Below are 24,616 nucleotides of genomic sequence, written 5' to 3' on the forward strand. Positions count from 1 at the left end.
CAGCCATTCCCCAACTGATGGACATTCACTCAATTTCCAATTCTTGGCCACCACAAACAGAGTTGCTAGGAATATTTTTGTACAAGTGATGTTTTTACTCTTTTCCATAATCTCTTCAGGGTATACTCCTAGTAGTGGTATTGCTTGATCAAAGGTATGCAAATTTTTATTGCCTTTTGGGCATAATTCAATTGTTCTCCAGAAAGGTTGGATGAGTTCACAGCTCCACCAACAATGCATTAGTGCCCCAGATTTCCCACATCCCTTCTAACATTGATCATGGTCCTTTCTGGTCATATTGGCCCATCTGAGAGGTATGAGGGGCTTTAATTTGCATTTCCCTAATAAATAATGATTAAAAGCAATTTTTCATATGACAATGGATCACTTTGATTTCCTGATCCACAAATTGCCTCTGCATATCCTTTGACCATTTGTCAATTGGGGAATGGCTTGTTCTTTTATAAATTTGACTCAGTTCTCTTCATATTTTTAAAATGAGTCCTTTGTCAGAAATAATAGTTGTAAAAATTGTTTCCCAATTTACTACATTTCTTTTGATCTTGCTTACAGTGGCTTTGTATGTTCAAAACCTTTTTTAATTTAATGTAATCAACATTATCTAGTTTTGTTTTAATAAATGTCTTTTAAATTTTTATTTAAGGCAATGGGGTTAAAGTGACTTTCCCAAGGTCACAGAGCTAGACAGTTATTAAGTGTATGAAGTCAAATTTGAACTCAGGTCCTCCTGACTCCAGAGCCAGTGCTCTATCTACTGTGCCACCTAATTGCCTCCTCTAGTTTGATTTTAATGATGTTCCCCATCTTTTCATTGGTCATGAACTGCTTCCCTTTCCATAGATCTGATAGGTAAACTATTCCTTGATCTCCTAGTTTACAAATAATAATATCTTATATGTCTAAATTCTTTATCCATTTTGAACTTATCTTGTTATAGAATGTGAGGTATTACTCTAATCCAGGTTTCTGCCACACTAACTTCCTATTTTCTCAACATTTTTTATTGAAGAGACAATTTTTATCCCAAAAGCTGGACTCTGGGTTTATTTAAGAGCAGAATGCTATAATCATTTCCTGCTTTTGCATCTTGTCCATTCCATTGATCACCACTCTATTTCTTACCTAATACCAGACAGTTTTGATGACTGAATGCTTTACAATATAATGTTGGATTTGCTAGGGCTAAGCCATCTTCTTTGACACTTTTTTCATTAAATCCCTGGAAATTCTTGACTTTTTATTACTCCATATGAATTTACTTAAAATTTTTTCTATGTAGTGTTTTTTTTTTAAATTTTGATTGGTAGGGCATTATATAAGTAATTTGATTTAGGTAGATTTGTCAGTTTTATTACATTAGCCTGTCCTAGCCATGAGCAGTTAATATTTGCTCAGTTTTTTAAATCTGATTTTATTTGTGAGAGAAGTGTTTTGTAGTTTTAATAGAGTTTCCGAGTCTGCCTTGGCAGATAGACTCCCAAATATTTTATATAAGTCTGAAGTTATTTTGAATGGGATTTTTCTTTCTAGCTCTTGCTGCTATATCTTGCCAGTAATATATAGAAATGCTGAGGATTGTTGAGAGTTTATTTCACATCCTGTGACTTTGCTGAAGTTGCTAATTGCTTCTAGCAGTTTTTTTAGATGATTTAAATGACTTTTTAGGAATCTCTAGATATACTATCATGTTATCTTGCAAAGAGTGAGTGTTTTATTTCTTCCTTCCCAATTCTAATTCCTTAAATTTCTTTTTTCCCTCTTATTTCTGAAGCTAACATTTCTCACACAATATTGAATAATAGTGGTGATAATGGGCATCCTTGTTTCACCCCTGATCTTATTGGGAATGCCTCTAGCTTATCCCTATTGCATAAAATGCTTGTTGAGGGTTTCAGATAGATACTCCTTATCATTCTAAGAAACATTCCATTTATTCCTACACTCTCTAGCATTTTTTAGTAGGAATGGGTGTTGTATTTTGTCAAAGACTCTTTCAGCATCTATTGATATAATCATGTGATTTCTGATAGGTTTGTTAATTAATTAAATTAATTAATTAAACTAACAGTTTTCCTAATCTTGAACCAACCCTGCATTCCTAGGATAAAATCCTGCTTGGTCAAAGTGTATTATCCTAGTGATAAGTTTCTGCAATCACTTTCCTAAGATTTTATTTAAGATTTTTACATTTATATACATTAGGGACATAGGCTTATAATTTTCTTTCTCTTTTTTGACTCTTCCTGGTTTAGCTAGAAGGACCATATTAGTGTCATAGAAAAAGGTAGGCAGATTTCCTTCTTCACCTATTTTTCTGAATAGTTTATATAGAATTGGAAACAATTGTTCTTTAAATATTTGATAGAATTCACTTGTGAACCCATCTGGCTCTGGAAATTTTTTTCTTAGGATGTTCAGTAATGGCTTGTTGAATTTCTTTTTTCTGAGTTAGGGTTATTTAAGTATTTAGTTTCTTCTTCATTTAACCTGGGAAAAGTATATTTTTGTAAATAGATCCATTTCACTTAGATTATCAAATTTATTAGCATAAAGTTGGGCAAGATAATTTCCCATTATTAATTTAATTTCCACCTCATTAGTGGTGAGTTAACCTTTTTTTTAATTTATGATACTGGTAATTTGGTTTTCTACTTTCTTTTTTTTAATCCAATTAACCATAGGCTTATCAATTTTACTGTTTTTTTTATAAAACCAACTCTTAGGGGTGGCTAGGTGGCACAGTGGATAAAGCACCGGCCCTGGAATCAGGAGTACCTGGGTTCAAATCCGGTCTAAGACACTTAATAATTTCCTAGCCATGTGGCCTTGGGAAAGCCACTTAACCCCATTTGCCTCGCAAAATACCTAAAAAAATATAAAAAAATAAAAAACCCAACTCTTAGTTTTATTTATTATTTCAATATAGTTTTCTTGCTTTTGATTTTAATAATTTCTCCTTTAATTTTTACAATGCCTTAATTTGGTATTTAATTGGGAGTTTTTAATTTGCTCTTTTTTTAATTTTTGCATATTTAGTTCATTGATTTACTCTTTCTCCAATTTATTCATGTAAATATTTAAAGATTTAATATAAAGATATAATGTATCCCCTGACAACTGCCTTGGCACTATCCCATAAGTTTGATATGTTGTCTAGTTATTGTCATGGTATGAAATCCTGTTATTGTATGAAATCATTAATTCTTCCTATAATTTGTTATTTGTTCCAATCATTCTTTAAAATGGGATTATTTCGTTTCCAATTAGTTTTAAGTCTATCTCTCCCTGGCCCATTATTGAGTGTGATTTTTATTGCATTATGATCTGAGAAGGATGTATTCACTATTTCTGTTTTTCTGCATTTGATTATTAGGTTTTTATGCTGTAGTACATGGTCAATTTTTGTATAAGTGCCATGTACTGAAGGAAAAAAAAGTATATTCCTTTTTATCCCCATTCAATGTTCTCCAAAGTTCTATCATGTCTAGGTTTTCTAACATTCTATTTACTTCCTTAACTTCTTTCTTGTTTATTTTATGGTCAGATTTATCCAAATCTGAGAGCGGGATGCTCTCGTATCCCACCAGTAGAGTTTTACTGTCTTTATCTTCCTATAACAAATTCAACTTCTCATCTAAGAATTTGGATGCTATGCCACTTGCTGCAGACATGTTTAGTACTGAAATTGTTTCAATTTCTATGGTACCTTTTAAGAGGATATACTTTCCTTCCTTATCTCTTTTAAGGAGATCTATTTTTACAGCTGCTTTATCTGAGATAAGGATTGCTACCCCTGCTTTTTTTCCACTTCAGCTGAAGCAAAATATGTTTTGCTTTAATCTTTTACCTTTACCCTGCATGTTTCTCTCTGTTTCACATGGGTTTCTTGTAAGCAGTTTATTGTAGGATTCTGGTTTAAAATCCAATCTGCTATTTGCTTTTATGTTTTATGGGAGAGTTCCTCTCATTCACATTCAAAGTTATAATTACTAACTTTGATTGCTCTCCTTGCTATCTTCCCTCTGTTTGTATTTTTCCCTTTTTACACTTTATCCATGTTCCCAAGTATTTTGTTTCTGAGTATCACCACCTTCAGTGTGTTTTCCCCCTTATATCCAGTCCCCCTCGTCTTTCTTTCCCCTTTCCTTTTGCCCATTCTTCCTTTTGATAGTTCCTATTTTCTTCCCCCTTCCCCTTTACCCTTTTAATACTTGAGTGGTAAGATAAGTTTCCCAACTGAGTGTGTGTATGTATGTATGTATGTATGTATGTTAAGTTTAGGCCTATTCTGATGGGAATAAGATTCAGATGGTTCTCATCTACTCTTTTCCCCCCACATTGCAATAGGTCCTTCGTATCTCTTTACGTAATGTGATTCACACCATTCAATCTCCTCCATCCTCCTGTTTCTTCACTGTCCCCTCTTTTTAAGGCGATATTGTTTTCAAATCATTCTATTAGAATCATTGATAAGTCATGAATGTTCATCACATCTGGTCAAGTATATTCTCTCTAATAGTGACAATTCTCGAGAGTTATGAGACTCTTTCTTCCAGGTAGGGATACAGGTAGTTTCATCTTATTGGATAGAAGTTTTTTCTTTACCCCCCCCCCTTTTTAACCTTTTCATGTATCTCTTCTGTCTCCTTTTTGATGTCAAAATTTTCTATTGAGCTTTTTTCTTTCCATTGGGAAGAGTTGGAAGTCTCCTCTTTCATTAAATGTCCATCTTTTCCCCAGGAAGAGAAGGCTCAGTTTTGCTGAATAGTAGTTTCTTGGCTGCATTCCAAGTTCCCATGCTCTTTGGAATATTTCATTCCAGGCCCTTTGATACCTTAATTTGTTGAAGCCAGGTCCTGTGTAATCCTTTCTGTGGCTCCTTGGTATCTAAATTGCTTTTTTCTGGCTGCTTATAGGATTTTCTCTTTTATCTGATAGTTCTGGAATTTGGCCACAATATTCTTTTGTGTTTTCATTTTAGAATCCCTTTCCAGAGGGGATTGATGACTATTTTGTTTGCTTGTTCCCTGATATCAAGGTACTTTACCATCACTAACTCCTGTAATAATGATTCCAGGCTTTTTTTTCCCTCTTCAATGCTTTCAGGAAGCCCAACGATTCTTAGGTTGTTTCTCCTTGTTCTATTCCCAAGGTCAGTGGTTTTGCAGATGAGGAATTTTACATTTCTTCTAATTTTTTTTATTTTTTTGATTTTGTTTAACAGATTCTTGCTGTCTCATGAAGTCATGAGTTTCCACATATTCCATTCTACATTTTTAGAGTAGTATTTTCTTCATTTATCATTTTCAATTCCTTTTCCAATTGGTAAATTCTATTTTTGAAGGAGTTTTCATTTACCCAAGTTAGAATTATTTTCTTTTTGCATTTGCCTTTTGAGGATTTAATAGAATTATTTTCATTTTGTATTTATCCAATTGTATTTTCAAATGATTTTTTCCTTTTTGTGAGATGTTACTTTTCTCTTGCAAAATTTTAATTTTCTCTTGGGTTTCTTTTCCCAGTTTTTCCAATTGACCTTTTAACTCTTTCCTAATTTATTCTAGGAAGTCTTTCTGGGCTGGAGACCAATTATATTCTCCTCAGAAATTCTAGCTCTCTGCAACAGGAGCTGTTTTTCTTCAAGATAGCTTTCAATTGGTCCCACTTTCAGCTGGCCTTTCTTCATTTTCCTAGGATCTGTGTTGGAGGAAGGGTTGGCTCACAAAAGTTTGGTTTTGAACATCCTAGGGACTTGGCTCACTAAGTTTAGTAACTCCTAGTAGGGGGTTCTTGTTGTTTTCTCTGGAATGTCTGTGGTCTTGGGGTCCTTTCCCTAGATCTAGAGTGGGTGGGTGGGGTAGCAGGGTCTGAATTATCCTTGAATAATGTGGGCTGTGCCCTGGGGTGAGAATGTTAATCTTCCTATTCAGCTGATGGAGCTCTGTTGCCCACACCTGAGCCTGGGTTGGGGGGGTGGGCCGCGAGGTAGGAGATCTATTACTGTGTTTGTTCTGGGAAGAGGGCTCCACTGAAAGTATGAAGCTCAAGGCCTGACCCAAGATGATTGATGGTCCTTTGCCCTCTGCAACTCTGTGCTGGAAATTGCCTTCTATTCCCTCTGTTCCCATCATGAAAGACTCCACAGTCTCAGAGCCTAGGTCCTACAGTCAAAGCCAACTTGGCTGATCTTAGGATAGTCCAGCTCTTTCCCCACCCCTTCCCTATGATCCCTGGAGACAGACCTTGAGGTAGGTGTTCTTCTCCTAGCTTCTCTTTCTGTTTCTTTGTCTTCCCTGCCACTGCAGTGAACTTTTTATAACCAACTTCTTTTTTTATTTTCTCATTTTTATCAACCTATATAGTGACTTTGATGTGTAAGTTAACATTGGAATCTGCTCACCTGGAGATGAGAAGGGACTATTTCAAAATTCATACTTTTCTGTTATAGTTTTCAAAGGTAGTTCTGAGTACAGGAAGTTATTAATGTTTCAAAAGTTGTGTGAAATGGGGAAAAGTATGGTCATTGCTTTCCTGGTTAATACTGATCTTTAATCTTTCATCAGGAAAACCTGCTCTCCTGTAACTGCAAGCACTAGCTCTAGTGCCCCACTCCACCCTGAAACTTGAATCTGTATGGGAAAGAGTTGCTAATCAGTACCAGTTGCACTCTATGCAAATAATGGATCCTCTGTAATTTCTATCTAGTTGTCTGACCCTCTTATTTTCTCTGGTAGAGAATTCTAAGGTGTACTCACCTCCAGGCCCATAGTTGTTGCTGCTTCTGCCTACCCTCTGAGCCAAATCTCAACCTGCTGTCACAGATTTCCTCTGCTGAATTCCTGAGTGTCCATAGGCTGGAAAAATGTCTCACCTAGATCCTGTCTTTGTCACTCCAAAATTTGATTTGGGGAGCTATTTTAAAGTTGTTTGGAGGGGGAAATTTTGGGTGAGTTTGGGTTGCTGCCTCTAATCTAATATCTTAGTTCCACTCTACTATGACCTTCTAAACACTATCTAGTCTTTCCTCTCTTCAAATTATTATTCATACAACTTCCAAATTTATATAAATAAAACACATGTTCAAACATACTTCAATCTTGCTCAAGAATTTTTAGTAGTATCTACTAGATACTAGATACTATAAAACAGAATAGTATAAAAATAGCATAAATAGTATAAAATAGTGTAAAATAGTATAAATAGTATTAAACAGAAACTCCTTTACAGGGCATTTAAAGTCTTTCACAAACTAATGCCAGTCTGTCTTAACTTAATGCCCATTATTCTCCATTCACATGTGTTACATTCCAGCTAAATTTTCTTACTTGCTCTTCCTCACACCTCTCTTTCCAGCTCTCATCTCCATGCTTCTATAAAGGCTTCCCTACTCTCTGCCCCTGAATTCCTCTTCACCTTCAGACTATTCAAAAATCAACCTATAACCTAAATAACCTAAACCTCTTCATTCCTCTCCATCGGAATCTTGGACCTTTGTCCCTAGGATGCTGGATTCTGATAGGTGAAATTTGTCCATATCTCGCCTAAGAGCCAGCCCTCCACATAACCTCCAGGTCTTTTACAAAGAGAGCTGTCTCTTTTTTCTGAACTATTTCTCTCTCTCACACTCACACACACTCTCTCTCTCTCTCTCTCTTTCTCTCTCTCTCTCTCTCTCCTCTTTGTGTTGTCTGCTCCCTTTCAAATTCAAGCTCTGTGAAAGTAGGGACTATTAGTTTACTGGCCTCTGTATATCCTACTATAACATAATGCCACCACAGAGTAATTGATTCATTCATGCTTACTTTGATCGCTTAGACTTCCAATTTTCTTTATTACTTAGTTTAAGTGCCACCTCCTATAAAATGTCCCCTTTTCCCCAGTTACTAGTACTACCTCATACACAGTTATATAAATACTTGCTATTATTATTGATTGTTTAAATGATTCTATAGATTCAGATAAAATCAATGTTATATTTCCTTTAACTTCAACAAATAATTGTTAAGTACATTAAGAATCAAGTTTTCTACTTTTATAAGTAAGCACATTTCTGGCATTAAAATTTTACCACTTAAAAATCTTTTCTGGGGGCAGTAAGGTGGCACATTGGATAGAGCACCGGCCCTGGAGTCAGGAGTACCTGAGTTTAAATCTGGCCTCAGACACTTAATAATTACCTAGCTGTGTGACCTTGAGCATACCACTTCACCACATTGCCTTGCAAAAACCTCAAAGAAATCTTTTTTTTCCCCATATTTTCCCACATGGGTTATGTCTCAGTCTGAATTCACTAAATATACATGCATATATTTTCAATAAAAGTAAAGAAATCTAGTCCCCCTGGAAATTAGTCAAGAAGCACCAGTCTCTATGCCATCCAGCACATATGGAGCCTGAATCAGAGCAAGAGATCATCATTGAGGATTGTGACAATTACTCTGTGGACAATGAGGGCCCTACCACCCAACTAGTTCAAGGTGTTTGACCCGGTCTGTGTGTTTCCTTACTACAAGAACATAAGAGGCCAGATGTTGAGTCCTGTTTGAACCTGTATAATCCCAGCTCTGTCATCACCAAAGCAGCCAAGAAACTCAAGAGCAACTTGGATCCAGAAAATAAACTGGAACACAGCTATGAAAAAGCTGGAAAAGGAGGAGATGAAGAAAAGTGGTCACCACAGCAGAGAAGAATTGGCCCCCTACCCCAAGTGTAAGAAAACCAGCTAGAAGAATGAGGAATTGAATCTTATGGATCCTATTACCTATTCTGCTGCCCCCTCAAGAAGCATAGTCCCCAAGCATAATGAGACAAAAGGCAAAGGTTGACACAACAGCAACTGGGTCCTTGTTCCAGCACTATCCATACCCTTCCCCAGGGGTGATGCTTTGGGCTAAGGATGAAGCCTCCTTACTAACCATCAAGGCATCACAATAAAGTGTTTTCTATTTAAAAAAAAAAATAGAAGCCGAGAAAAAGTAAGAAACTACTAGACATGGTCTTGCCTTCATGAAGCTAAAAACCTGATAGGGTAAGTGGACCAGATATGGCAAAAGTTATAATTAAATGCAGAAAGTTTCATTATTATAAAGTAACTTATAAAGAATATGGTATGAAAATTCTAAGAAGGTGCTGAATTTGTGCTAGATATTAAAGGGAGAGATAGGAAATAGAGTCTTCCAGGTATAAGGAACAGTGTACTCAAGGAACAGGGAAGAATTCATTTTGAATGTGTTGAGTAGAAAGGCACACTACAGAAGTGTGAGGTAAGAGATGAAAGTTCAAAGTCACACTGTGGAGAACCTTGAAAACTAGTCAAGAAGTTTGGATTTCATTTCATCCACAGGAGGAAATTATTGAATGTTTTAAAATGGTGCAATGATATTATATGAACTATCTATTGAAAAGGAAAGATAATTTGGCTGTAAGGTATATTTGGAAGACAGTTAAATCTGAAAGAGAGGCTACATCCATATATAAATCACATTGAGTAAGACAAAAAATATAGAAAGACTAGCTGAAGGGAAGCCCAGAAGTTAATACATTCAAATCCAGATAACAGTTAGTACAAAAACCAATGGTCTCCAAAAGATGCTTTTGCACAAAAGGAAAAGAATAGAAAAAAAAATTAGTTGAAATAGGGAGTGTAATGTTAGAGGATAAATATGAAATTATAATTACCGCTATTATGACATATTACTTGAATAGGAATATGTTGTTGAAGGAAATTATTAGACTCTTTTTTTTTAAAGAGAGAGAGAGAGAGAGAGAGATGAGGATAGGGAGTTAAATACTGTACAATAGATAAATATCAGAGGTGGGAACTCTAATCCCAGTGTGCTGATTTAGTATCTAAACTCTTTCCAGTAGAGAACCCTGAGACATATTTTGGTGGCAGAATCAACAGTTCTTAGCAATTGATTGAATGTGGGAGGTGAGGGAGTGATAGAATGATTTACATAAGAAACTGCTGAGAATACTATGATTTAAAAAGGTAACTGAAATTTGATAACCTAATATTGTATTCTAATTAGACTTTATAGTGAAACTAATGTTTAAAAGTAAATAAAGCTGAGTAAATATGAGCAGGACTAATAGATAAAGCATATGCTGATAATGGGGTCTTTTAAAAAGGGAATTGGCCTGGTCTGATATGAATATGAGATTGAAATGTGTTTACTCTGTGAAATATAAAGAAACCCAAAAAAAATGAAAATTCTTGAAACAAGGATAATTATAAATAACCATTATAATAATATTTTTCAAATAACTCTGAACACCTATGCCTATTGACATTTGAGTACAGTGTCTATACATATCATCTTTTCACTCCATTTAAAATCAACATCCACACAATTAAATGAAGAATATTACTGCAGTTGTTTAAATATACAATCTCTACACATTAAAGGGTAGAAAAAAATCTAAATCAGAATTTGGATTACTAATAGATTTAGAACAATTAGAAAAGAATTTGGTTCAATTTAAAACAAAATATTTAAGCTTCTACTATATGAAAGCACAGTGCTTGGTAACTGAATACCTTACATTGATAAGGCAGAGATGCAACTCACAAAAAGCTTACAAAATCATAGGGGGAAAAGATACAAATGATTTAATGTAAAGCAAAAGGTGATGAGCATTCACAGGCAGAATGCTAGAGGAGTTTAAAAAGGGAGTAATCATGTTTCAAGAAAATTCTTCACGGAATAACTGCCATCTAAATTAAGACTTGAAATAAGAGGGATATGAACAGATAGGATTTGTGAGATTTATTATAGGCATACAGGAAAATGAGAAAGGGCAGGTTGAAAATAGAAGCTTTTGACAAGTCCAGGTAGCTAGAATATTAGCATATATGAAGATGGAGGCCAGACTGGAGAGGTAAGCCAGAGTCAAATTGCAGAAGTCAAGAATACTGTGTTCAAAGTCATGCATTAGGAAGATTCCTAATGGTCAGTGATGTGAAAGATGAATTGGAGGAAAGAGGAGGAAAACCAGGGGAAAGGCTTCCATGCCTAAGTGAGAAGAAAGCAATGTTAAGAAAGCTTTGTCTTTTTTTTTCTTTACTCAGCATACAGAAGATATAAACATATATGCAGGCCAAAAGAAAGTAGTCTGGAGAGAATAAAAGATTGTCAGCATCCCAGAGTAGAAGGGAGTTAATTATTGACATTTGTTCAGTCTGCTTTCAGTTGTGTCTGACTCTTTGCAAACCGGTTTCAGATTTTCTCAGCAAAGTTACTGGAGTAGTTTGCCATTTCCTTCTCCAACTCATTTTACAGAAGAGGAAACTGAGACAAAATGTCTTATTCAGGGTCACACAGCTAGTAACTATCTGAGATCAGATTCAAATTCAGGAAGTCATCTTCCTGGCTCCAGTCCCAGTACTCTATCCACTGTACTTCCTAGCTGCTCCCAAGCAGCATTTAGAACATGGGAAGGACTGAAAAATTGAGGGTAGAAAGAGGTGACTGTTTGGTTTTGCCAAATAAGAAAACCTGTCCCCCCACAATATTAAATGCTATAAGATGTTTTTCTTCCATGAAGCAGATTATTTTATGTAAACAAGACACATTAAACTTTTTTCACATGTAGTGTCTCAGAATAGTAGAATACAGAGGATATAAATCAAATACAAGGGTTCTTGTGTATATGTGTGTGTGTGTTTGTGTGTGTGCGTGTGTGTGTGTGTGTGTGTGTGAATTGTAAACATATATCTAGGTTTATAAGCAAGCCATTGTATCCACTCTTCTTAAACTACAGCTATTCATTATGTCTCTGGAATTTGAATCATAAGGTTATTTTCTAATAAATGACCAAAAAATCCACTACTATTCCAGGAAGTATCTAATTTTAACTGCCTCATAACTTATTAAATTTTTTGTAATAAAAGAGCCACTTCATTTATTTAAAATATGAAATTAATCAGTGAAGCAGACTAGGTAATATTACCTTTAGGATGATTATTTTAAGAAGCAAAAATATTACAATTTCTCTAGATCTTTAAATGAGCATTCCTTTTTTAAAAAAATATATGAATAGTGCTCAGTTGTGTTCATGTGGGTAACAGATGTACTGAAAGGTTTCATTTTATAAATACATAAGTAATGTAAAGTCTGAGGAAAATACTTGATATACTCATCAAATGTGAATGATTTGATTTAAGCTGACCGCTGTTCTGTAATACCAAAGTAAAAATATTTTCACACAGGATGCCAATGTAGTTACAATGAACTCTGTTTTCCCTTATATAAAAAACCCAAACCAGAACATCTCACCACCTGAAAGTTTATTCTGCAGAAATATAGTGCTTACAACATTGAACTCATGCAAATTAAAGCAAATGCCAATTTTTTTTTAGAGCCATGATTTAAATCATTGTTTTACTACAAAAACATATATATATAGTGAAATCACTTAACCTCTGTGGGTTTCAGCTTCCTCATGTGTAAAAAAAAAAGGGGGTTAAATCAAGTAATCTCTAAGGACTAATCCAATTATGAGAGTCTATATTTCAATGTATTATAGCTGTAATAAAGACGTGCTAGGCCTATAGACTATACACTATTGGTAGAAAGCTTAAAAAATCAGGCAAGAATCTATATTAAAATATCTAAATAGAATTTTCTTGACCTCCTGAATATCTGACCTTTAAGAAGATGAACTCTCTAAATAAACAATTGCATAGAGAATTAGTAGCCCTAATAAGTAGAGATATTATGATGCTGTACTAAATTAACTTAATGCATGTATATACTCCAGTTATACTTGAACGGTGAAATGTAGTGATTGATTGATAGGCAAATCAAAATTAGGACATTGCTCATAGCAGTCCAGGGGAAATATTTTGTTCTTCTGAATAAGCACCTTTTCCCATTAGTATTAGCACACTCATTTAAATGTAGAAAATCTTTGAAGCTTAAAATTAGAATATTTCTTATTTTTGTAGATCACTCTTTAGAGTCTTCTTTACATTTTTCATTCTTATTTCATTTCTTTGGGCATATAGAAAAGTTTATTTCCCTTTTCCTCTTCATCTCCAAAGCCAGTTTTATGGAACAGTGCAGTTTATTTGACTCAAGAAGACCTGAGTTCAAATTCAGCTCAGAAACTTAATTATGTGATCTTATGTAGAACATTTAACTTTTGTCTGCCTCAGTTTCTTCAACTATAAATAATAGCAACTATCTGATAGAGTTGTGAGAATCAAGTGAAATAATATTTATAAAGTTCTTATCACAGTGCCTGGTGCAGCAAACACTTAATAAATATTTCTTCCCTTCCTCTTCCATTTCTTTCTTACACTTATCTTCTTCATTTTCCTAAATTTACTTGTACTTATACAAGAAGAACTATGCTTCTACTATGATGACTAGCCACATCTGACAAATCCAGTCTCATCCAACTCAGCAAGCATCTGAGTCCTCAGAAAATAATATTTTCTTTCTGGAACTCCCCTAATGTATCTGAATTTTGAATTTTTGGTCCAACATTATTAGAAATTCCATTCAGCATGCATAGCCCGAGGAAAATGTCAAGCACATACAGTCCTGGAGACTGAAGTCAATTCATCTTTTAAGTTTATGATTTGTATTGGGCACAGTTAGCAAAGTGAAAGAGAGTAAATTGTATACCAGAATGAATTATTAATTGCATTTAAATATTTTAAAAAACTTATGATAACAAGCTAATTTAAACTCTTAGCTACTATTTGAATTACATATAAAATGTTTCCCAAGAGCTCACAGAAGATGAGCTTCCATCTCAGTACTCATACTCAGTAATAAAAAAAGTGGTTACTTCAAGCATCTACATGGAACATTAACTAGAAAATAAAAATAGCAGGATAACAGTTTTTACCAGGGCTTTTTCTATCTGATCTCCTTTGAACTAAGTTGAAAATAAGGTATCTGCAATGCCAAAGAAAATGAAAATGATTAAGATAGTGAAATTTACACTGAAAGATTTAGCTTGCCAAATTATTTACATAAGACATTGTCCATGCCCTCAGTTAATTCTCCCTTTTATCATATTTATTTTAATTATTTGTATGGAGCAAAAAACAATCTTCCAAAGTGCTGTGGAAATTTCAAGGATATAGAGATTATTTCTAACTATGAAAAACAATATTTATAAATATGAAAAAAATTAATAAGATTCAAAGGCTTCAGAAGAACTTCAGGAGCAACCTACCACAACCTTTACCTGAACTATTTTATACTCAACAAATGATCATACCGTTTTTGTTTGTTTTTTTGAAAATACCTCTCTTAACTGTTAATTTACTGTTTCTTATGGCAACACATTCTACTTTTAACACTACAAATTTAGAACGTTTTCCTTAGAGCAAGTCTAAATCTCTGTCTCTTCTTTCACTCTTAAACTAGCACTCTGGGGTCAATAAATCTTCACAATGGAAAAATCTTGAAGAACTTCATCATTCCTGGTTGAATTTCTCTAGATAGTTTCTAGCTTATAAATTCTTTCCCAAATTTTGCTACCCATAACTGAAATCTAGATATGTTCTCATCAGGAAAATGTATGGAGGAAGTGAGCACACTGCTTCCCTGCTCCCCTGTCCTGTATATTAATTGTGTGTGCCCATTAAAGAACACATCATTTTTTTACATACCTCATCACATTGATCTTACAGTCCACTAAAAATACAGATTTTTTTCATATAAACTATTGCTTACTCATCCTCCCTCTCTCTCTTTTTGTTAAATAGTTAAATTCTGGTTTCTTATATTCATTTTACTGGTAAATTTATTCTAACTCCTCCATATCAGTTTTATTGTTTTGTTTGTACATTACAAACATTTCTGGATTGCTCCCATTTGATGTTTTTTTAATGACAAAACCAAGAATAGAAAAATTTATACAAACATATTTCAACTGAGTTATATCAGTCATGCTTCATATTTCAAAATCATGTTTATTACTACAAAGTTTCCACACTGAAACTCCTACACTTTTTACTTACCTTGCTTGCCCTATATCCCAATAACTCTGGAAAAATGAAGACTTTGAAAATGAAAGTATCAAAGTGCTAAGTCTTCCCTTTTAGCAAATAGTTTGGCCACTTTGTCCACTACAAAATAAATAAATAATGTGGTGTTGTTGATAAAAGTCTTAATTGGTTGGAAAAAAGTTCTTGGTCACGTACTTACAAAAAATGAAAATTCATTATTTAGTAATAACATGAAGAGTTCCCAAGAGAAATAAATATATATTTTCTCTCTGTCTCTTGAAATGACATTGCCATTTTGTTGTTGAAAAAAGCAAAATACCACAGCTCCTACAAAGTACAACCTGACTTTATTTGTTTACATATTCTCTAAAAGAATATAGTAGAGAAATACTATTTTTTTTAAAATAAGTCATGTTCCTTTTGTTATAATAAAAAAATACTAGCAGTACCTGGAGCTTACATGGTTTTTAGTTCTCAATGATTGAGGATTGTCTACAACAGAAGTCAACACATAATCTGCCTAATCTTTTGCAAATGCTCATTCTAAGAAGTATATTAAGAAAGGTAAAATATCCCACAAAGAAATGATTCTTGTTTTCTTCAGATACACAATGTAACCAATTCTGCCAAATCTTTGAAGGTTTCAAAGAAAACTTGTAAGATGTCCTTTCATTTGCATGCAACTTTCTTTATATCTTCTGGTTTCATTTGAAGTGAGAATTATCAATAATTGATATGATTCAGTTCCTACTGTGAGAAGTCTTTTTCTTTTTTTTAGGCTGGCTGTATTATGTATACCTTAACTAATCTTAGGATGCATGTACATATATATATATATATATATATATATACATATATATTACTTAATATATATTCCTTACTCATTAATGTAAAAGAGTGTTTTTAGAAAATATATAGGTCCTTTTTTTGTGACTCAGCTAGTTCTCAGTTGCTTGTACCTTACCAGAAGATATATTGCCATTGATCCCTACCAAAAAATAAACCATATCAATATTTGTGTGAGAATGATACAGAATAAGGATTTCTAGAGAATCTCTTCCAAATAAAAATATGTTTAATGTATAAAATCTCCTTCCCTGTTTTTAGGAATAAGCTGTTTCAACTCTGAAATGGAACAGGAACATTATAGTTCTCTTACCCATTAGTTCCCCAGTGTATTTGTTTTATTTTTTTATCCTTTCTGCTGGGGTTTAGAGAAAAAATTTGTAACTTTTTTCTATGCCTTCCAAACAGAAAAGCTGACACAAAAATTCCACAAGATTATACTTAAAGCTACTTGAGCTGAGAAATCTTGTATAGTCTACTGTGTGGTTAAAGATAGATGTGTGATGCATGCATGGAGAAACATACTATATAGTTATTTAAGAAGAAAAAATATTCACATTAGGAAATTCATGTGTTCATAAAAAATGTATATCTATATATATGTATATATATATATATATATATTATATATATAATACCCTTGCATACTTCAGCGTTGCATTAAGATAAGCCTTGATTTGAGAATTCCTGCTTACAATGCAGATAGCAACCAATCTTTCCATGTAGGATCAGCTTACATGATATGTGATCTGCTATAACTTCACCACAGGGAGTTCATTCACCCAATGTTCAAGACCCCTTTGCATTTTCTTGCTAATAAATTAATAACACTTTCCTTTAATTTTTCAATCAGATACTAATTTGAATATATCATTTTATATCACTTTTCCTTGTGGTAATGAATTATACATAGTTCACAGTGACCAGTTATCTCTCTATTACCCTATGGATAAAATTTCATTTATTTCTTTAAAGATCACAGCATTCTATAATTTACAATCATATGACAATGCCAGAAAGAATATTGATATTAAAGGTATGTGGCTGTCTTTCATGTGAAATTTTAGGATTATTTAAGCACTTTGCAATTTTCCAAAGGAAATCCAGTCTGCTCACTCTCCTTCTATCTAACACTAGAACTTTTTAGTGTTTGTCCAGGATATATTTATCTAATGAAATAAGCGTCCCTCAACTTTTCCACTTGTAATAGAAATACTAAAGAAGGTATATAATTTGTAATAATCATGAGAAATATATTTATTAATATTATTAATTTCCAAGGGTAGTAAGTCAATAGGAATAACTGTTTACTTTAAAGTGAGTTATATCTCAAAAGAGTTATTATCCTAGGTAATTTGAGACCATGTTCCCCAATTCTGGCATTGTACACATTGTAGTTAGATTTGAATGTAGAAGGAAGAGGAGAATAATTTTTTTCTTTTTTTTTTCTTGCTGCTATTTTCAAGGTAGTTCTGGGAGTCTGTAAGTTTCCAGTTCTTCCAAGGTGGTATGATCTAAAGAGAGCAGTCAATGCTCTCCTGCCCAGGGAATTACCATAAGCACTCTTTTCCAACCTGTAACTGTGACTAAGGTCCCAGTTCCCTGCAAGCACATACTTTAGTATAGTAGTGTTCTTTCTTGTCCTGGGACTGTGACACAGACCTGCATATTGGCAATGAGAAATAATTCTACACCAAGGGGCAACAAAAGTTTCCTTCTGTTCACTTGTCTAACATCTTCATTGTCTATGAACTGAAAAATCAAAAAAGTCACTGTTGCAAATTCAGTTACCCTCAAGACTTGCCAGTGATATGCAGGGATACAGCTTGCACTAGGCTGTATTCAGCTCTCCATCCATTGAGACACACCTTTCCTGCAAACATTTTAAATTCTCTTGAATTGGAAAATTGTTTCAACCCATCCTTTTGGTAATTTTGTCCTCCAAAATTTGTTCTGAAACATTTTAAATTTTTTTGAAGGGTATTTTGGGAGAATTCAGGTAACCCTTCTTTCACATTGCCTTCTTGACTTTGCCCCTAGCTCTGTTAGGGATACATCCAAAATTAGCCAAAGAATGATTACTTTCATAACAATGGTAGGCATAATCTTTGCTATTTAGTTAACCCAAAAAGAATCTTGCTGAAATCTGATTCTAAGATCCCAGGTTATATCAGGAACCAGACTGAAGAAGGTTGACACTACTATTATATTGATAACAAATGATATAAGAAAAAACAAACAGCTGGATTAATAGATGATGAAAAGTCTTTTAGAGTAAAGCATATGAGGTAAGATATCTCATATCTTTCTGATTGTATATCATGATCTAAAAAAAATAGCTATTCTTCATCCATTTCATGCAATTATATAATGTCATCCTCAAACAGAAACACAGGAAGATTGCTGCATCTATAGGGAATTACTTTTTGATTTAGACCGTGAACTGGATAGTTCCATGATAATGCTAAAAATTTTAGTAAGCTTATTTCTTCTTGTAATCTTCATTTAATAAACACAAACAATAGATTACTAAATTGAGTCTTTCTGCCATTAAATCTTTTAAAAAATATTGTATGTTCTGACCTATATATGGCAGACATTTTGTTGAATCAGAGTCTCAAGTCTGATTCACTTTTTTAAATAGTCGACAAGCACCACTCACAGAGGGATGTTATGCTCCCTTAATCTTTCAGTCAGTGTGTGATGGAAAATGTAACATTAATTCTCAATATTTGCTCATTTGTTTTTGAGTATCATCATTAAAGCTTTCCTTGAAGTGAGTGTAGGTTATTCTCATAAAAGTTTTATATTTACGGTAAAGTAAGAATGAAGTTCAGTAGCTTTTTATGTAGCCTAAGCTAATTTTTTGAAAAGAGATCTGAGTTGTTATTGAAAGGTTTTTTTGGTAACCATTCCCTTCTCTAGCCTTACCTCTTTCATGTGACTTAACCACTCAGTTCCTTAAAAACTGTATTATCTGCATGGATGTTTTGTGTGCGTGTGTGTGTGTCTTTGTACCACCTGTACCTTTGTACCGCCTTAAAATTTTTTCCATATTTATTGTTACTTTTGTGTGTATGTAAAGACACAAATCAAGCTAATTTGTTTTACTACTTCTTTTTAACTATTTAGTAACACCTTTTCCACATTTGTTTTCATTTACCTACTTAAGCATCCTGAGAGGGCTTTCTTTCTTCCAAGAAGTCATGCCCTGTAGATAATAACCATCAAGTCAGAAAAGGATGCTTCATATTCCTGGACATGTAGAGGTTAAAAAGGGTTTCTATGGTGTCCAAATACTTTATAGAAGCCAGTAGATCTCAGATTCCCCTATCTTGGAAAATCATACCTGAGTAGAGAGCTTGGAGAGTGACAACTGATGATATCAGAACATACGTCCAAAGAAGAGATCTGAGCAGATAACCTGAATCACTCTTTTCATTGCTTCATGTCCAGAAACTTTCATATAGCCCATGATACTTTGAGTCAGAAATTAAGGCAAGACTGAAGAATTCTACAAACAGATGGAATTTTTATCCTCATTAAGAAACAATCAAATGAGCCTTTAAGGGGTCATGCTCATTATCCCTGCTATTTTTCTGATAACTGACTATACTATATCCTTCTGCAATCCCTGCTTACCATGGGTGGGGTGGTACTTATTTTAAAGTGGCAGGGCCTGCACGTTCACCATATAATAATTCATTTAGAAAGTATCTACTACAATATATTCCAGAAATGGACAAAAGCAGTCAACCAATCAAAGGTAATTTAAGTACCAGGTATGGTCTAGATACTGTACTTGGCAATGTGGTCAAAAAGATAAAACTGAATCAATATTTTTCCTCAAGAAGTTTATATTTTTATCAGACAGACGAGATTGATCACCTTTTATTAAATGAAAAAAATGAGCTCTTTTAACCTAGGACAGTTACTATAGGAAAAGGAAACTCTTTCTCTTTTCTTTTTTTTAATTTATTTTCCAATTACAAGCAAAGGTACTTTTCAACATTCATCCTTTTGTAAGGTTTTGAGTTCCACATTTTCCTACCACCCTCCCTTCATTGTTAACAAGGCAAAAACAATTTGATATAGGTTGTATGTATACAATCATGTCTAAAATTTTCATATTAGTCATGTTGTGAAAGAAGAATTGTAATGCTGGGGGGGAACCCCTTAGAAGGGGGAAAAAAAGTAAAAGATGTTTTAAAAAGTGAACATAATATGCTTTACTCTGTATTCAGAATCCATAGCTTCTTTTCTGGATGGGATTACATTTTCCTTAACAGGTCTTTCAGGATTGTTCTTCATCACTGAACTGCTGAGAGAAGTTGCTTCCATCATAGTTGATCATCTCCGTGTTGCTGTTAGTGGGCACAATGTTCTTCTGGTTCTGCTCACTTCACTTCTCATCAGTTCATGCAAGTTTTTCCAGGATTTTCTGAAGTCAGGCTACTCATAATTGTTTTACAGGACAATAGATTTCCTTATCATTCATATACCATAGATTGTTCAGTTATTCCCCAATTGATGGGCATTATAAAGAATATTTCACAAAAATTTATAAATACATATATAAATTAGCCTTAACTTTACAATATCTTTTACCTTCCTTATTCCTTTTAATTATACCTATTTTCTATTTTGCTTTATTTGAGATTAGGATTACTACCCCTGCTTTTTTTTTTAACTTCAGTTGAAACATAATATATTGTGCCCCAGTCTTTTACTTTACCTTGTGTGTATCTTTATACTTCAAATGGATTTCTTGTAAACAACATATTGTAGGATTCTGACTTTTAATTCACTATCCTATCCACTTCTATTTTGTAAGAGAATTGATCCATTCACATTCACAATTTTAAGATTATTGATTCTGTATTGCCCTCCATTTTATCTCCCCCCCTTTGTAATTTGGAGGGGTCTAAGATGTTAAAAAGTAAAATAATGATTCTTTTAGTTCTATGTATACATCTTGGGTCATGGGATCTCCATCTCATATTTGTAGAACTAACATTTTGAATATATATGATGATCCAAAAAACTTCAAAAAAAACTTAAAAATTCTTCATATTCCTTATCATCACTGCAATAGTAAGCTTCAAGCAGGGGTGTTAACTTTAACTTAAGTGTTTCATTATACTTTGACTTGTTTTAATCATAGAGTTATAAGCACCTTGTCTAATGAGGCTATCATAAACTGCTAAGACCTGAGACAGTGTCTCTGTAACTTAGAATCTTTTGTAAAGTTCTCAGGTGAGACCTCCAGAGCTTCTCAGTATGTAGAGGTCTTCAAGATTATTACAGTTAATTAGATCAGCATCTAACAAAGGGTTAAGTACCCTGGGTGATGAGGGGGTGGGTAAAGTATGAAAGAAAATAGGCCTGGGAGTAGGGGCATAAATAGTTCAAGAAATGATATTACTTTGGATGAAGCTTTGTTTTATGAGAAGGAATATAGGTACTTGAAAGATACTTGAAAAAGGGGGTAAGCTAAAAAATTGATTATAATTATAACCTGATGCATTTTGAGTCAATGCTGCTAATCAAGCAATCAAGTAAACAATTTGTGGTGATATCTTGATAATAATAGGAACTTATCAAGCAATCAAATAATTAAACCCAGATTGATGATACCTGATTAATAATATTAGCTACCAAGGGAAGTGGCAAAAAGATTTATAATTTTAGAGGCAAAGAAGGGAGAATGTGAATGCTGAGTAATTCTATTCAGTAGATTTAGCCCAGTGAGGGAATAAGATACATTTCCACTTGAGTTTAAAAATCTAACAATCTACAGGGAAAGGGGGGGTGGGGTTAGGGAAAGAGAAGGGTAAAGGAATAAGGGACTGATAAAAGGGAAAGGAAAATATAAGTGAAAATAAACTGAAAGTTAAATTTTTGAAAGAAAAACCAAAGCAGAAAGATAGTAAAATTTTGGTGAGGAATAATAAGAGAAAAGAACAAAGATAAATATAAATAGAGAAAGATACCATGGAGAGAAATACAGAATTAGTAATCTTAACTGTAAATGTGAATGGTTTGAACTATCCCATAAAACAGAAGTGGATAGAAGAATGGATTAAAAATCAGGATCTTACAATATGTTGTTTACAAGAAACACATTTGAAGTAGAGAGATACAAACAGGGTAAAAACTCTCCCTTTAATTAAAAACTGCTGGGAAAATTGGAAGTTAGTATGGAAGAAACTTAGATTAGACCAAATCCTCACACCATATACCAAGATAAGATCAAAATGGATACAGGATTGAGACATAAAAAACAATATTATAAGCAAACTAGAAGATCAAGGACTAGTTTACCTGTCAGATCTATGGAAAGGGAAGCAGTTTATGACAAAGGAAGAGATGAAGAACATCCCTAAATACAATCTAGATGATTTTGATTACATTAAATTAAAAAGCTTTTGCACAGACAAAACCACTGTAACCAAGATCAAAAGAAATATAGTAAATTGGGAAATAATTTTTACATCTATTATTTCTGACAAAATACTCATTTCTAAAATATACAGAGAACTGAGTCAAATTAAACAAAAAGCCATTCTCCAATTGACAAATGGTCAAAGGACATGCAAAGGCAATTTACAGATGAGGAAATCAAAATGATCCATATTCATATGAGAAATTGCTCTAAATCACTACTTATTAGAGAAATTCAAATTGAAGCAACTCTGAGGTACCACTTCACACCTCTCAGATTAACCAATATGACCAGAAAGGACAGTGATCATTGTTGGAAGGGTTGTGGGAAATCTGGGACACTAATACATTGTTGATGGAGCTGTGAACTCATCCAACCTTTCTGGAGAGCAGTCTGGAACTATGTACAAAGGGCAACAAAAATGTGCTTACCCTTTGATCCAGCAATACCACTACTGGGGCCTATACCCCGAAGAAATGATGAGAAAGGGTAAAAACATAACTTGTTAAAAAATATTCATAGCAACCCTGTTTCTGATGGCAAAGAATTGGAAATCAAGTAAATGTCTTTCAAATGGGGAATGGCTTAGCAAACTGTGGTATATGGATGTCATGGAACACTATCGTTCTAATAGAAACCAGGATGGGAATTCAGGGAAGCCTGGAGGTATTTGCATGAACTAATGCTGAGTGAGATTAGCAGAACCAGAAAAACACTGTACACCCTAACAGCAACATGGGGGTGATGATCAAACTTGAACAATTTTCTCCTTCCATCAGTGCAACCATCAGGGACAATTTGGGATTGTCTCTGATGGAGAATACCATCTATATCCAGAGAAAGAATTGTGGAGTTTGAACAAAGACCAAGAACTATTACCTTTAATTTAGGAAAAGAAAACATATCTTATTGTCTGATCTTGCTATCTCTTTTACTTTGTTTCTCCATTAAGAATGTGATTTCTCTCTCATTACATTCAATTTGGATCAATGTATACCATGGAAAAAATGTAAAGACTGGCAAATTGCCTTCTGTGGGGGGTTGGGGGAGGGAAGTAAGATTAGGGGGGGAAATTGTAAAACTCACAATAAATAGAATCTTTAAAAAAAAGGTTGTAGCAAAATGTATTTGCTTCAGCAGGAGTGAAAAAAATCTAGGGTAGCAATCCTAATCTCAGACAAATTAAAAGTAAAACTCAGTCTTAGTAAAAGAGATAAGCAAGGGAACTATATCTTTTAAAAAGGCACCATTGGTAATGAAGCTATATCATTACTAAACATGTATGCACCTAGTGGTATAGCATCCAGATTCCTAAAGAAAAAGCTGAGTGAATTACAAGTAGAAATAGAGAGCAGACTTTAATAATGGGAGACTTCAACCTCCCTCTCTCAGAATTGGATAACTCTTAACACAATAAACAAGAAGGAAGTTAAGAAAGTGAATGAAATTTTAGAAAATGTAGATATGATAGACGTCTGGCGAAAATTTAGTGGGTCTAAAGAGAATATACCTTTTTCTTGGCAGGGCATGGCACCTTCACCAAAAACTGACCATGTACTGGGGAGCAAAAACTTTAAAATCAAATGCAGAAAGGCAGAAATAATAAATATACACTTCTTGGATCATGATGCAATAAATATTACATGTAATAAAGGGTCAGGGAAGGATAAACCAAGAAGTAATTGGAAATCAAATAACTTTCTCTTAAATAATGGGTGGATCAAACAGCAAATAATAGAAATAATCAGTAATTATATCCAAGAAAATGATAACATTGAGACATTATACCAGAATTTAAAGTATGCAGCCAAGGCAGTTTTGAGGCGAAACTTTATATCTGTAACTGCCTATATGAATAAAATAGAAAAAGAGAAGATCGTTGAATTGGGTCTGCAACTAGAATGCAAAAAAAAACCATTGCTCTCATAAATAAATCTAAGAGTTGGTTTTATGAAAAAGTCAATAAAATAGACAAACTTCTGGTTAACCTGATTTAAAAAAGAGAGAAGATAACCAAATAACCATTATCAAAAACGAAAAGGATGAACTAACCACCAATGAGGAGGAAATTAAAGAGATAATTTGGAACTACTTTGCCAAACTGTATGCCAATAATCAGACAACTTGAGTGAAATGGATGAATATTTACAAAATACAAACTGCCAAGATTAACAGAAGAGGAAATAAATTACTTAAATAACCCCATTTCAGAAAAAAAGAAATTGTAGAAACCATAAGTAAATGCCCTAAGAAAAAAGTCTCCAGGTCCAAGATTTGCAAATGAATTCTACCAAACATTTAAGGAACAATTAATTCTTATTTTACATAAACCA

At 33.7% G+C, this 24,616-nt stretch overlaps 1 protein-coding gene and 1 pseudogene across 1 annotated transcript in view; both read left to right on the forward strand.

The window, feature by feature from the left end:
• ADCY2 (adenylate cyclase 2) overlaps positions 1–24,616 on the forward strand; it is a 553,319-nt gene that overhangs the window by 93,229 nt on the left and 435,474 nt on the right. The window lies entirely within an intron of this gene.
• LOC141496821 (polyglutamine-binding protein 1-like) lies at positions 5,861–23,314 on the forward strand (annotated as a pseudogene).

This window comes from Macrotis lagotis, chromosome X (assembly GCF_037893015.1).
Source record: "Macrotis lagotis isolate mMagLag1 chromosome X, bilby.v1.9.chrom.fasta, whole genome shotgun sequence".
Taxonomy (NCBI): domain Eukaryota; kingdom Metazoa; phylum Chordata; class Mammalia; order Peramelemorphia; family Peramelidae; genus Macrotis; species Macrotis lagotis.